The 16,934-nt window shown below is 38.3% G+C and overlaps 1 long non-coding RNA gene across 1 annotated transcript in view; it reads right to left on the bottom strand.

Moving 5' to 3' along the window:
- LOC108636831 overlaps positions 11,327 to 16,934 on the bottom strand; it is a 143,760-nt gene continuing 138,152 nt past the window's right edge. Inside the window, exon 3 of the long non-coding RNA XR_001918590.1 lies at positions 11,327 to 11,446. This is a non-coding gene — a long non-coding RNA (uncharacterized LOC108636831). The remainder of the gene's footprint in view (positions 11,447 to 16,934) is intronic.

The following is a 16,934-nucleotide window of genomic DNA, read 5'->3' on the forward strand; positions in this document are numbered from 1 at the left end:
CAGACAAATAGACAAGGGTTGTGATCATCTGTTAGCTATAATGATACTTATCATTATTGTTGACATTGATTAAGCATTTATCTGCCTAGTACATAATGAATATACTAGATTTCCAACCTTTTTCTCTCCCAAGACCACTGAAAATAATTCTGACTCCATGCATTCTACAGGGAGAAGGGGCCTAGTGGAACTGACAGACCTCTGCATTCCAACACCACCTCAGAATCATAGGAAGATGACAGCATCTGCATCTTTAGATTGGCCTAGTGACAGAAAGCTGCAATCCCTGACTAACTGTGCTCCATAAACTTGCAATGACTGGTATCCTGCAGAGGTAATGGGTACTCTGCATTTTAATTAAGATAAGATCAATCCTCAGGAGTCTGCCTCACTCTCATTAATGCTGCTGCATATCAGTTCTGAATATTCATTTTAAGGACCCATACTGAAGCTAAAGCACTTTGGCCACCTGATGCAAAGAGCTGTCTCATTAGAAAAGACCCTGATGCTGGGAAAGATGGAAAGCAGGAGGAAAAGGGGATTTCAGAGGATGAAGTGGATGGGTGAGATCACGGACTCAATGGACTTGAGTTTGAGCAAGCTGCGGGACTTGGTGACAGACAAGGAAGCCTGGCGTACTGCAGTCCATAGGGTCACAAAGAGTAGGACATGACTGAGTGAATGAACTGATTGAATTTGCTCATGAAATACAGGATGAAAAAGAAGACAGCTGTATAGCGAAGAAATCAATCCATTCGAATCTTCTTGAAATTGCAAGAAGATTCTTGAATCTTCTTGAAATTTCTCTCAGTATTAGTATAAGTATACCCCAAGCAATGGATACAGAGAAGTCTGAAATATTCAGTGCTGGCTGGTGAAACCTTTTGAAGGGCTGAGACAATAGTTTCAAGGATTTCCTGACCTACAATAAAGAGCTAACTGCGTTATTAGAGAAGACAGGGAGGTGATAATGATTTTCCTGGAAAACTTTAAGGAAAAATTGAAGAATTGAAATTCACAAAGATATTTACTAATGAAGAGTTCAGTTCAGTTCAGTTCAGTTCAGCCGCTCACTCGTGTCCAACTCTTTGTGACCCTATGAATCGGAGCACGCCAGGCCTTCCTGTCCATCACCAACTCCCAGAGTTTACCCAAACTCATGTTCATCAAGTCAGTGATGCCATCCAGACATCTCAACCTCTGTCATCCCCTTCTCCTCCTGCCCATAATCCCTCCCAGCATCAGGGTCTTTGCCAATGAGTCAACTCTTCGCATGAGGTGCCCAAAGTACTGGAGTTTCAGCTTCAGCATGATTCCTTCCAATGAACACCCAGGACTGATCTCCTTTAGGATGGACTGGTTGGATCTCCTTGCAGTCCAAGGGACTCTCAAGTCTTCTCCAACACCACAGTTCAAAACCATCAATTCTTCGGTGCTCAGCTTTCTTGACAGTCCAACTCTCACATCCATACATGACCACAGGAAAAACCATAGCCTTGACTAGACGGACCTTTGTTGCCAAAGTAATGTCTCTGCTTTTCAATATGCTATCTGGGTTGGTCATAACTTTCCTTCCAAGGAGTAAGTGTCTTTTAATTTCATGGCTGCAATCACCATCTGCAGTGATTTTGGAGCCCCAAAAATAAAGTCTGCCACTGTTTCCACTGTTTCCCCATCTATTTCCCATGAAGTGATGGGACCAAATGCCATGATCTTCGTTTTCTGAATGCTGAGTTTTAAGCCAACTTTTCCACTCTCCTCTTTCACTTTCATCAAGAGGCTTTTGAGTTCCTCTTCACTTTCTGCCATAAAGGTAGTGTTAGAGGACTGTAAAATTTCTATACCATCATAAATATAGATAGATATCTACAGACATTTGCATTTATATCAATCTATATCTGTATCCCATATATCCCATACATCCTTATCTATTACATATGTGTATCTGTATGTATGTATCTATCTAGATCCTATTCATCCTGATTGATGAAAGAGAAAGAGAGGCAGAAAGAATGAATGTATGAGTAATTTAAAACCTATACTCCCCTTTACTCTGGCCCCATATAAAAGGTGACAACATCGTCTATTTCTTAAATGTAGCCCCAACTCACTATCTTTATGAAGTTGATAAGTTGAGTATGACAAAGATAGATGATACATCTCTATCATAAGCTGTTTGGAAGGCATATAACCTAAGAGGCAATGCAATAGACACAATTACTAACCTGTTCTCTGAAGGTAATAGGGCTCCTTCTATATTTCTAATATGTATTTTGATTTATCACAACTTGAGGGCCCATTTTTGGACTCAGAGTGATCCTTGATTTTCCCGTTCTTATTGGCTTTTATCTTAGCTTATACTTTTAACTCAGCTTCCCCTAATGCTATCTTTTGTAAATCATAGTACAATAATGACATGGGGAAATTAACATTGATGTAATACTATTAACTAATCACAGATCTTACTCAAATTTCTCTAATTTTTCACTAATGTTCTTTTTTTTTCCATTCCATTATTCAACCCAGGATTCTTACTTACTTGTAAGTACTTACTTACTTGTGCTTACTTGTGCCTCCTTAGTGTCTCCATGTCTGACAGCTCTTATCTTTCATGACCTTGACACTTTTGAAGGGTACTGGCTTGTTATTTTATTTAACTTGTATGTGTTTGTTTTCTAATGATTAGACTGAGTTTACGTACGTTGGCAAAAATACCACAGATCTGGTGAGTGCATTCTACCAGTGCATCCTACCAGGAGATAGATGATGTAGATGCTGTTGATACAGGTTACCTTTGTAATTTAGTTAAGGTGATTTCTAATATGTCTCCACTATAAAGTTACATTATAGGATATAATAATGTTATGAATACTATTATCATTATTTTGCTGCTCACAATTTTCCAGTTTTGGTAGTTCTTTTCAATATGCTCCGTCTTTAACTGTTTTCAGCACTTCCTTATATTATGACACCACAAGATATTCCAAGCTTCTCATATTTTTTTGTTCTAGTTGTGGAAGCAATTATTTCTTCAAGGAGCACTGGTGGCCATTATTGGAGAATAGCTTTTAGAAACCATGATAATCTTAGCACTAAGTATGCTCCTCACTGTAAAGGTTTCATTGCATTGCTTATAGGCACTTCCCCACAAAAAGTTAGAAAATACACACTAACCCAAGCATACACGTCTATGTTTAATTCTCTAAATGTCTATCTATGTACCTATCAATCGATCTATGTATCCTATGAGTTGACACTCCTACCTCATATTCCAATCCATCAGAGTTCCTGCAAGCCTTCAACTTTTCCTTATCTATCTATCTAATCATCTTCCTCCACCAGTGAGTTACTTGGTTCTCATTATCTACAATAAATTTGGTTCAACTGTACTATACACAAAGTATTTTCAGAACTGATAACCCATATCTTTGCAAAGAAAATGTTAATACAGTACTAAAATGGTTTATTATGTGTTTATTATGTCTTATAGATTCAAAACACTCTTTTTCAAGTTTTTCTAGATTAGTTTATCTCTTCCCAACTGTCTTTGGGGTGGTTGTATGTGGTAGATGACCTAAAATTAATGACCCAGTCTTATGCACTGCCTTGACATCTGGTAAAGTCAGGGTGGTTTAAATAGTCTAACTACAAGTTTCCCTCCTCACTCTGTGCTCTAAGCCAGTGACCTCCTTATCACAGGAGCAGGTTGCAGTTCCTAGTTATCCCTGAGGTTTCAGTTCTCTTCTAAGTGGAGGGATTATTCAAACAAGCCAATCACATTCTCCCATGGGAACCAGGGAGCTCTATGTAGTTCTGTTTACTTTTCCTAATTTTTTATGACATTGGATTGCTTGCTAAGATTTCCTATTTCAGCAACATCCAGGTATTTTAGCACATTTTGTTTGTCTGATATTGGGGAAAGGGCTGATGAATTCTCTTTGTTAAAAAAAAAATTATTTATTTATTTTTGGCTGTGCTACTTCTTCATTGCTGTATGGGCTCTTCCCCAGTTATGGCAAGTTAGGGGCTACTCTCTAGTTGTGATGCACAGGCTTCTCATTGCAGTGGCTTCTTTTGTTGTGGAGCACAGTCTCAAGAGCATGTGGGCTTCAGTAATGCAGCGCACGGGCTTGGTAGTTGCAGTTCACAGGTTCTTGAACACAGGCTCAACTGCGGCACCTGGGCTTAGCTGCTCCACGGCATGTGGGATCTTCCTGGACCAGGGATGGAACCTGTGTCTCCTAAATTGGCAGGTGGATTCTTTACCGCTGAGCCACCAGGGAAGCCCCCGATGCGTTTCCTTTTATTCAAAGAACACTGCATTTCCCCCATTTCCTTTTTTCCACCTTCACCACCCAATGTATGAAAATATTTCTCCTTTTTGGTGTCCTCTTTCTTCCCCAGAAGCTATATATTTAAAAAATATACCTCTAATTCACAAATATTTTGTGGTTCCTTTCCTATGGTTCATGCTCCTAACTGCCCAGAAGTTTTCTTGGTAATTTCAGGCTTAGAATGGGCTAGTCTTACACACAATAATTTTATTTTTTTTCTTTTTTTTAAATTAGAGGCTAATTACTTTACAATATTGTATTGGTTTTGCCGTACATCAACATGAATCTGCAACGTGTGTACACATGTTCCCCACCCTGAACCCCGCTCCCACCACCCTCCCCATACCATCCCTCTGGGTCATCCCAGTGCACCAGCCCCAATCATCCTGTATCATGCATCGAACCTGGACTGGTGATTCGTTTCACATATGATATTAAAGACGTTTCAATGCCATTCTCCCAAATCATCCCACCCTCTCCCTCTCCCACAAAGTCCAAAAGACTGTTCTATACATCTGTGTCTCTTTTGCTGTGTTGCATACAGGGTTATCGTAACCATCTTTAGACCAATGTTAGGTCCCTTCTCTCATTTTCTTTTTTCTGTCTATCCTGCAGTTTTACATGGATTATCTTTGCCCACCAAAAAGCCTAGAAGCAGGGCAGGGATGTGTCAGAAGTTTGCAAGGTCATACAAGAGTATTTGGTGATTTTTTTTCTTTTTATTCACGGGTGTTTTGAAGTTTCAGCATTCTCTGTCTTCACATGATTCTGAGGGGATGATTTTTGTGTAGCTTTATTTTTTTCATCTTATATATTTATATATTATTATTGGGAGGCAGATAGCTAGGTGTCTGCAATTGCCTTCAGTCCTCAATCATGTTTTATAACATTTGTAAAGTTATATGGGGCTTCCCAAGTACTTTATCTGTGTGGCTATTTACCCACTGAGCCACTTGGGTAAAGAATCCCCTGCAATGCAGGACACGCAGGAGATGTGGGTTCAAACCTTCGGTCAAAAAGATCCCCTGGAAGAGGGCATGACAACCCACTCCACTGTTTCTGCCTGGAGAGTCCCATGGACGGTGGAACCTGGTGGACTACAGTCCATGGAATCACAAAGAGTCAGACACACTGAAGTGACTGGGCATGCGCACACGCTAAAGTTATATAACTGTTTATAATTGATGTTTCCTGTGCCAACAATTTAACATTCTCATCTCCGTCTGGGGGATAATTCCTGCTGGTAAAGGATGTCCAGAGAAGTTGATTCAGAAACTAATTAGTGTAGATTATGCCTACAGAAAAAAAAAAAAGTAGTGATATCCTAGATAGTTAATCTAACCAGTTTCTCTTTGTAAAACTGAAATATTAACCCTGTCTGACACCATTTGGAGATGAGAAAAAGACTAAACAAGTACTGACTAAACAGAATGTCTTCCTATGCATCCACTACTTCTCCTTGTGTGCTTCTTAATATTCTGTTTCATGAAGCACACAGAAATGAGTATCAGAAATAAGGATACATGACTGCCACTGCCGTGCAGGGAAACGGTAACTTGTTAACCCATGTGAGCTTGTGGTAGAATAGTTTCAGGGCAGTAATGGTTCATTTCTTGAAATTGAAGAGTCTGGTGAGTTTGACAGATTTCTCACTTTTTATGTATATTCAGCATCTAGCTTGCAGGAGTACCACTGAGAAACTGCATTTCCTTAGGTTTATGCTTGCAGTAAAAGGGGCTGATCCAGGCCTCACTTCTCTTAGACCTTTTGCTATGGAAGTCTGGTCCAATTTCAACTTGCCACATGGTAAACGTATGTGTCAGTTAACAAGGATGCAAATGTTTAAATGTGTATTTCAGCCTTAATCCATCAACCCTAGTGGGAATACAATTCAGCTTGTATTCTCCCTTGAAAATGATTAACAAAAATGGTTTATGCTTTTTATACATTTGTACATCTGAGATCATGCAAAAGTATGAAACAATTTACAGATGTGCAAAATGTTCCACCAAAAAAACCTAAAACACTATTAATTATCTGGTTGAAAAGGAACTGAGATGGGAGAAACTTATCAAAACTGAAAACTGATGAAAAAGTCAACAATCAAAAACTAACCAAATTACATCACATTACTAGCTTCTTTTTACAAGTTGGTAATGGCAGAGGGGTAGGTGAGGATTAGAAACAGCTAGGTAGTACTCTTGCCTGGAAAACCCCATGGACGGAGGAGCCTGGTAGGCTGCAGTCCATGAGATCATGAAGAGTCAGACATGACTGAGCGACTTCACTTTCACTTTTCACTTTCATGCATTGGAGAAGGAAATGGCAACCCACTCCAGTGTTCTTTTTTTTTTTTTTTTTTAATATTTTTTTTTTTAATTTTTATTTTTTATTTTTTTTTAAATTTTAAAATCTTTAATTCTTACATGCGTTCCCAAACATGAACCCCCCTCCCACCTCCCTCCCCACAACATCTCTCTGGGTCATCCCCATGCACCAGCCCCAAGCAAGCTGCACCCTACGTCAGACATGGACTGGCGATTCAATTCTTCCAGTGTTCTTGCCTGGAGAATCCCAGGGACGGGGGAGCCTGGTGAGCTGCCATCTATGGGGTCGCACAGAGTCGGACACGACTGAAGTGACTTAGCAGCAGCAGCAGCAGGTATTATTAAGTGAGCAACAAAAATTGTCATTTTAAAATCATTGTATATTTGATTATTTTATCAAAATTATGTCTAATTTCTAGGTTCCAACTAAATTAATGACACCTTTAGAGAAATATTTCTGTGATATTTTAGATAATACAATTGCTCCTAGGTGTCACATTTCAAGATACTAAAATGAAACTTAGAATCAATTTAGTCAAAGATTTACCAACCAGTCATTTATCACTGCTGCTGCCGCCGCCGCTAAGTCGCTTCAGTTTTGTCCGACTCTGTGTGACCCCAGAGACAGCAGCCCACCAGGCTCCCCTGTTCCTGGGATTTTGCAGGCAAGAACACTAGATTATGTGAAACAACAAAAGAAGAGAAAAACAAAGATTTTCTTAGCCGATTTGAAGAGGAATTCACAGTTTAAGCACAGGGAGCAATTAAAACCTATGACTGACAGGCCAGGGCATCCAAATGACCAATGAACCTGTAACTTGATACGCTAAAGCTTGTAAAAATGTCACAACAAACAACTTGTCATCTTAAGAATAATTTAAAAGGCAGTTGGATTCTGGAGGAACTGTAAGAAGTTATAGCTCAGGCTCAGGAAATGTCGTTTCTGTTCTCACACTAAGCTTTAGAGACCAGATAGACATTGCTGAGCTGGGATATGACTAAAATGGGCAGTTTATACATGTTCCTCAAGAACAGTGCAGTAACATGAAAATTCTCAGTCAATAGAGAAGCATTTCTCAGAATTATTTTTCCAGTTTTTCCTGGTATTTTAATGGATGGTTTGGATCTGTTTTACTTTCTTTCTCTAAGAACTTTTTATCTTGAGGTAAAATGCTAGCTACTTATTTGTAACTTATTTAACTTATTTCTTGCCAAAAATACAGACTAAAACTGAGAACTAAATATTTTTGTTTGCAAGATTGTTTAGGAAGTATTAATATTTTTCACCCATCGTATAGCCTCCCCCCATCACTCTCTTTCTGTTTCAAGTGTATTTTTGTAAAAATAACACAATGTCTTTATTTTCATACACTGAATTTTTCAGTTACAATCTTCTTTAACTTATGTTTGAATGTTCAAGTTCTAATTCAGTTCTTAGAATAGAGGAGGCAATAGCTGTATACTGAATTCATGGATTTCTAAGAATTACGTTCTTTCTTTGGAGGACGACAGAGAATGAGATGGCTGGATGGCATCACTGACTCGATGGACGTGAATCTGAGTGAACTCCAGGAATTGGTGATGGACAGGGAAGCCTGGCGTGCTGCGATTCATGGGGTGGCAAAGGGTCGGACACGACTGAGCGACTGAATTGAACTGAACTGAACTGAATAACACTGTTTCTTATCATCAAAATGTGAACCATTTTTTAAATTTACATAAACAGAGAGTAGAAAAGTGCCAGAAACTGGGGGTGAGAGTGGTATGGGGAAGTAGGGAGAGATTGATAAAAGGGTACATACTTTCAGTTATAAGATGAGTTAGGCCAAAGCTTCTAATGTATAATATGGTGACTATAGTTGATAACACTGTATTGATTACCTGAAATTTTCTAATAGGGGAGAATTTAAATGTTCTCAAAATAAATACATAGGGATAAATGAGATGATGGATATGTAAATTAACTCAATGGAGGGGAATCCTTTCACAAATTTATACATATATGAAATCATCATATTGTATCTTTTTAATACGTTTTTTGCCAATTACACCTCAATAAGGTTGGGAAAAATTTTAAGTGACACATTTTAATGAAAATTTTATGTTTATTTTTGACACAATAGTTTAATATATTTATTTGTACCCCATTCACATTTAGAATGACAAGGTATTTTTTCAGTGAAAAATAATAATGCTAAATGCTTTAGCAATGTGTTAATAGTTGCTAGAAATCAATACAGATTGAAAAAAAGGTAACCTAAAAAAAATGATTAAAGCAAAAAAGCAAACGTTTAGTAAATGTATTGAGATTGGAATTACCACCACTTACCAAACTCTGAATGCTGACTGTTTTGGAAAATGTTTAGCCTTAAATATAAGTATTGCAATTTTCAGCATATGGGCCTATCTGCTTTTTTATAAATTTAATGTTAATTTTTGTCTTTTTATTATAGTATTGTAAACATTAATTCTACTTTCAATTTTCAGTTGTTCATTGCTATACTACAGAAATACAGTTTTGAAAACACTGATTTGTATTGAGTAAAGTTCCTAAACACTTATTTGTTCCATGAGATTTTTATAAATTCCTTGTTTTTCACATACACAATTAGTTCATAATAAAAGCAAAGTAAAAATAATTCTATTTTTGATTTTTATTTGCCTCTTATTCTTTGCCTTATTGCACTGGCTAGCCAGTATAAGGCTGAACATCTATCTTGCCTTGCTCTTGATTTTACGATGTGTAGTGGGTTAAATAATGTTCCTCCCAAATCCATACCTATCCGGGACCTTAGATTATGACATCATTTAGAAACAGGATCTTTGCATATGTAACAAGCGAGACTTGAGATGAGATAGAGTGTATTAAGGTGGGCCCTAAATCCAGTGACAGTACCCTTATAGGAAACATAAAATCATAGACATGCACAGGAAGCAAGTATGTGAAGATGGAGGCAGAGGCAGAAGTTATAAGGCCAGAATCCATGGACTGTCCAGGGCTACCAGAAGCTGAAAGAGGTAAGAAATGTTTCCTCCTAGAACCTTTAGAAGGAGTAATGCCTTGCTGACACACTGACTGCAGGCGCTGACTTTCAGAACTATGACAGAATAAATTTCTGTTGTTGTAAGCCACCAACTTTATAGTAATACGTTACAGCAGCCTTAGGAAATGAATGCAGGATGGAATCATATTTTCTTTCACCATAAATATGATGTGTGCTATTCGATTTTTCATAAATGTAGCTACTAGGTTTTAAAAGGCAATGTACCAGAGAAGGGGCTTCCCAAGTGGCTCAGTGGTAAAGAATCTGCATGCAATGCAGGAGCTGCGGGTTTGATTCCTACTTTGGGAAGATCCCCTGGAGGAGGGCATGGCAACCCACTCCAGTATTCTTGCCTGGAGAATGCCATAGACAGAGGAGCCTGGCAGGTTACAGTCCGTAGGGTCATGAAGAGTTGGACACGACTGAAGCAACTTAGCATGTATGCACATACCAGGCAAGAGGCAAAACATTTGGGGCCCAGTCAGGGTTAGAGAGATTGCACAGTAGGGTACTTTCGCATGGATTAGCCACGCCAAAACACAACCTGCAGAAAGCTGAAGGCAATATTTTCCTGTCTTGGTTTCAGTTCCAGAAAAAAACAAAAGAAAAATTTTTAAAGCATATGTCTCCTCTGACACAGAATGGCCAAAACAATCTTGAAGACCCAAAGTTGGAGAATTTACATTCTCAATTTTAAAACTTAGCACAAAGCTACAGTAATCAAAAGAGGTGGTGTTAACACTACAACTGACTTATAGAACAATAGCATAAGCATTAGAATTGAGTCCAGAGAGTCCAGAAATAAAGTCATACATTTATGTTCAATTTATTTCCCACAAGGATACCAAGACCATTCAATGGGGAATGAATAGTCTTTTCAACAAATAGTATTGGGACAAGTGGATATCTACATACTAAAGAATGAATATGGAGTCCTAATGCATACCGCGTAAAAAAATTAACTCAAAATGGACTAAAGCCCTACCTAGTTAAAACTATAAAATTTTAGAAGGAAATATAATCCATCGTCTTGGATTAGGGAATGGTCTTTTAGATTTTATTTAAATGTATATCAAAATTTCTAGAATCCCCACTGCAAGAATATAAATAGACTAAATGATAATAGAACAATACTGGAACAACTTACAAAAGTGTATACCTTCCCAATCCGTAACTGGAAAATGGCCAAAATTTACACTATTGACCATGAACTAAGTAAGCTTCGATCTTTTCAATCATGGTAAAAGGCTTGATACATTTATATATGTATAAATAGATATGCATTATCTATTTATGTACATACATATGTAATAAATATGTATCCATTCATAGAAAGGAACCAAAACCTAAAATGTTTATGTTAGGAAAGAAGACAGACTAAAAATAAATGACTTTAGTATTCACCTTAAGAATCAGACTATATCCAAATATGGCAGCAGGAAGAAAAGCAAAGAGCAAATATTTGTGAAACTAAACACAATGTCATGCAAGAATAAAGTAAGGAGTTGAATGTGGTTGCTCTGGATTAAAAGTTGAGGCAGGAGACACTATAACCCAAGAAAGCGTTGAGGCCAATCCTGCTATGTGCCAACCACAACCTACTTACCACACCTGTACAGGTCATTGCTTCCTTATATCCAAGCTGGTGAGAAACAGGACCTTCAGGGTGGATGACAGAAGGGAAGGAGAGAACAGACAGCATGGGGAGTGAACCTGAGATGATATCCAGTGCCTCTGCAACCTGAAATAAAGTAGTACTAGATGTTAGCCAGGACTGTGCTTTTGACATTTACCTGGAAAAACAGACCAACTGCTCCTCCGAAGACCTTGCACTGGCTCTGACTAGGGCATTGTGCATTGGCCATCTTTAACCAGGCTTTCAGCTGTGGGCTCTCAGCCGTTACTAACTGCTTGAAATATTTATAGTTTTACTGTGGTGTTTTATGATGTATATCCTCCCACAGGCCTTGGTAAGTAGCACGGCTTATGAATTTATTGCATTTCAAAACAGATTTATATATTTCCTTTTGGCTATGCTTTATCGGGCGCTTACTCCTAAATCGACACATAGAAGATGGTGCCCTGTCTGGAGGCTAACTTGCCAATCTCTAAGTGCTAACGAGCAAAGTGAGAAACAGCAAAATATTTCAAGCTGAATGGAAATTCATCTTTGGGTAAGCACACAACTGAGAAAAAGAACGCTGAATGCTTGCTTATGAGTAGAGAGTGTTTGTAAAAGACACACTTGCCTAATGCTACCATACAAGCAGAGTTGGTGACTCACTTCTTACGTTCAACATGTAGAAAAAGAATTCACATTGTGGAATACTACACAAAATGCAGTCCTGACAATGGGTTCCACATTAATATACTGTAATACGCCCTGAAAGGTTGAATCAACATAGAAATTGATAAAATAGTTTTCAGGAGCACTGGTTTGCAACCCAACATACTAATGAAAAAATTCTCTCATACATGTATGTGCATATATGTATATGTGTATTCATATACATATTCACACATTTATATAGATACATACACACTTTTTAAAGTAACAAGAAATAAACAATATTTTCTGTTTTTATTACTAAAAGCCCTTATTAAAGAGTTGGACATGACTGAGCGACTTCACTTCGCTTCATAGCTGATGTTTCTCCTCTCAGAATTATTTTTACATCATTTGAAATTTAAAAGTTATATTTTCTTCTACAACTTAGATACTTGGGACAGGGAAACAAGGTGCTTTTTTCTTCCCCTTTGCTTGGATTTTCTTTTAGTCAGGCATTTGGGTATTACTTCCTTCTAAGAAAAAATGTTCCAGAGAATAGAAAATAATTACATATATTTGGACTGAGGTAATTGAAAGTATATCTGATATAGGCTCTTCTATGATCCCAATTCAGACTGAATTCACTAGAATGACAGCAGCATGGCTAAAGGGTTTGCAATTCAATTACCCATCAGTCAAGAATATCAGGAACAGTGGGTTTAAAAAATTCTTCTGGGTTCTTTCTGACATCTCCCTTTTGAAAGAGCCAGCATCAGTATTTTTAGTAGTTTTAAATTTAAACAAACAAAAAAATTTAAATGAATGGACAAAGTCACATATGAAGGTAAATTATATCTTTGAAACAGGAAGAATTTTATAACATATTCATTTCCAGGCAATCATGCCATGTTTTATAAATGTATGAAAAAAAGATAGAAATCACATTCAAGGGCAAATTTTCTATGGAATTACAGTTTTATAGACTTTTTTTTTTTCATTTTGTCCTATGAAAGTGCCCTAAGACAGTGTCTGTTTCAGAATTACTCTCTTCATAGTCATAGAGAAGTTTAATCTGAAAAGTTACCAGCTAGTTATTTCATTAATATATGTATTATTCTTTATTGTGGCTGCCTTAGGTGGATCTGGTATTTAAGTGCTTCTAGGCATTATGAGTTGTTTACAGTTTTTTTAAGTGCCTCTCTGATAGACCCACTGTTCCTTTGTAATAAATTGAATATATTTCTTCTATTATGTGACTTTGACTTCTACTTGACAACTGGAGACAAAGGAAAGAAGCGTATCTTTACCCTTGAAACCTGACCTGGCAGCTCCTCAGCTGATGTCTGGAGATACCTGATAATTTGCTAATCAACAAACCAAGGTTTTCTTAATTTTTGCAGGATATTTTTCCTGGCTTTATTGAGATATACTTGACATATAATACTGTGTAAGTTTAAGGTATATAACATGGTGATTTCATATATATACATACTGTAAAGGGATTACCACATTAGTTAACATATCCATCACCTTACATTGTTACAATTTGTGTGTTTGTGCCTATGTTGAGAACTTTTAAGATCTACTCTTTCAGCAACTTCCAAATATAAAACATAGTATTGTTAACTATGGTTATCATCAGTTCAGTTCAGTTCAGTCGCTCAGTCATGTCCGACTCTTTGCAACCCCATGAATCGAAGCACACCAGTCCTCCCTGTCCATCACCAACTCCTGGAGCTCACTCAGACTCACGTCCGTCGAGTCAGTGATGCCATCCAGCCATCTCATCCTCTGTCATCCCCTTCTTCTCCTGCCCCCAATCCCTCCCAGCATCAGGGTCTTTTCCAATGAGTCAACTCTTCGCATGAGGTGGCCAAAGTATTGGAGTTTCAGCCTCAGTATCAGTCCTTCCAATGAACAACTGAAAGGTTGTTATTGAACAAAAAATGACGGTCGGGATTCTTGGCCTCCAGAGAAGAAGAATTCAATCCGGGGCCAGAGATGAGGCTTGATAGCTCAGAGCTTTATGTAATAGTTTTATTAAAGTATAAAGGAGATAGAGAAAGCTTCTGACATAGGCATCAGAAGGAGGCAGAAAGAGTACCCCCCTGCTAGTCTTCAGCTGGATGTTACATAGTCACTAGCAGTCTGTTAATAAAAGAAAGGAATGTCTTAAAACTCAGAATGGCACCAGGCCCCTCACCCATAAGATGCATTTTGGGATAATCTTGGCACCAAATGGTTCACCCTGGGCCATAAAATGATTAACTTGAATCTTGTAGAAGGACAGATTACCATACAAATAGTTTCGTTTACATAGGTTAGGGCAACAATATCTGGTTTGTCAAATAGGTTCTGAGCCATTAGTCAGGACCCACTTGAAGACAGAGTTTGGGGTAAATGCATAATACATTAGCATAGCTTAAGACAAACATTTCCATAAAAAATGCATTGGTTAACTCAAGGTTTGAGAATAGTTAACTTCAGGTGAAACCAGGTGTCATTATGGCAACACAGTATTTTAAGGGAAGCCTCCTTTTAAATTTGCATAGAGAAGGAAAAAAATATCACTAGTTTGTTTCCTCCTGGCACTTAAGAGAGATAAAAACGTCTGACACTTGCAGGCTATTTCCTCTGTATGGAGACCCCTGGCCTTCCTTCCTGTTACCCTCTCACAACCAGGACTGGTCTCCTTTAGGATGAACTGGTTGGATCTCCTTGCAGTCCAAGGGACTCTCAAGAGTCTTCTCCAGCACCACAGTTCAAAAGCATCAATTCTTTGACGCTCAACCTTCTTCACAGTCCAACTCTCACATCCATACATGACCACTGGAAAAACCATAGCCTTGACCATACGGACCTTTGTTGGCAAAGCAATGTCTCTGCTTTTGAATATGCTACTGCTCTTTAAATCCCTGGAACTTCCTTATAACTGGTACCCTTTGACCACTTTCACCCATTTTTCCGCCCACCCACAGTCCCCGCCCCTGGCAACCATCAATCTACTCTATTTCTACAAGTTTAGTTCTATTAGTTTCCACATATAAATGAGATCATACAACATTCTCTGACTTATTTCACTTAGCATAAGGTCCATTCATCTTGGTGAACTGGAAGAGTTCCTTCTTTTTAAGGCTGAATAATATTCCATAATATTCATAAATGGACATGTCTTGGCTATTATAAATAATGCTGAAACATGAGGGTACAGATATCTCTTTGAGAAAGAGATTTCATTTCCTTCAGATATATACCCAGAAGTGGATTCCTGCATCATATGGTAGTTCTAAATTCAATTTTTTGAGGATTCTTCATATTGTTTTCCATAATGGTGTATCAGTTTACATTCCTACTAGCAGTGCACAAGCGTTCCCTTTTCTCCACAGCCTCACCCACTATTCTGCAGGGCAGAAGTCTGACATGGCAAAATTGAGTTCTCATCTCAAAAATCACAAGAATTCAGCTAGTCTGAATCCCGAGTTGGAGGCTTTTGGGGAAAATTTGCTTCTAAATTCATTCTTCTTGCTGGTAAAATTCAGTTCTTTGCAGTTGGAGGACTGGGTCCCTAATTTCCTTGCTTCATGTCAGCAGAAGCTGCTTTTATTTCCTAGATGCCACCTGCATTCCTTGACATTTTACCTTGTCAAACTTCATATCAGTGATGGTATGTCAAATCCTTCTACTACTTCGAATCTCTTCCTCCTGGGAGCGCCCAGTCCTTTTTAAGAGCTCACCTGATTAGGTCAGGTATAACAAGATAGAATTCCTTATTTCCTTTCATAAAGTCAACTGATAGGAACTCAATTACATCTGCAAAACACCTTCACAACAGCTCCTAAATCAGTGCTTGATTAAATAACTGATGTACAGTTAAACTAATATCTTAAAATTAGCAACTGCAGATTCTGAGGGCCATCTTAGAATTTTACATAGGCATGTTTATATATTTGAACATTTTCTTAATAGTCAATTTACTACTTCTAGAATCAGCTCATACCATATTTTGACAAACACAAGACTAGCTCTTTTCTTGACTATGAACCCTTTGAAGACAGCATGCACGTTTTACTTAGTTTGGCACTTATACCAGGAACTCATGCTAATCTTTGCACAATGCAGTTTGTTAGATACATGAAAACACATTTTCAAAAAACACTTTTTTGCTTATCTAGATAAAAAGTTCAGGTTACAGCTCTAATTCACCTTGCCAGGTGGAGTCAGAAAGATCAAGTTCAGTTCAGTTCAGTCGCTCAGTCGTGTCCAACTCTTTGCGACCCCATGAATCGCAGCACGCCAGGCCTCCCTGTCCATCACCAACTCCTGGAGTTCACTCATACTCACGCCCATCAAGTCCGTGATGCCATCCAGCCATCTCATGCTCGGTCGTCCCCTTCTCCTCCTGCCCCCAATCCCTCCCAGCATCAGAGTCTTTTCCAATGAGTCAACTCTTCGCATGTGGTGGCCAAAGTACTGGAGTTTCAGCTTTAGCATCATTCCTTCCAAAGAAATCCCAGGGTTGATCTCCTTCAGAATGGACTGGTTGTCTCTCCTTGCAGTCCAAGGGACTCTCAAGAGTCTTCTCCAACACCACAGTTCAAAAGCATCAATTCTTCGGTGCTCAGCCTTCTTAACAGTCCAACTCTCACATCCATACATGACCACAGGAAAAACCATACCCTTGACTAGACGGGCCTTAGTCGGCAAAGTAATGTCTCTGCTTTTGAATATACTATCTAGGTTGGTCAGAACTTTTCTTCCAAGGAGTAAGTGTCTTTTAATTTCATGGCTGCAGTCACCATCTGCAGTGATTTTAGAGCCCCAAAAAATAAAGTCTGACACTGTCTCCACTGTCTCCCCATCTATTTCCCATGAAGTGATGGGACCAGATGCCATAATCTTCGTTTTCTGAATGTTGAGCTTTAAGCCAACTTTTTCGCTCTCCTCTTTCACTCTCATCAAG

The sequence above is a fragment of the Capra hircus genome, chromosome 1 (genome assembly GCF_001704415.2).
Source record: "Capra hircus breed San Clemente chromosome 1, ASM170441v1, whole genome shotgun sequence".
In the NCBI taxonomy this organism is placed as follows: domain Eukaryota; kingdom Metazoa; phylum Chordata; class Mammalia; order Artiodactyla; family Bovidae; genus Capra; species Capra hircus.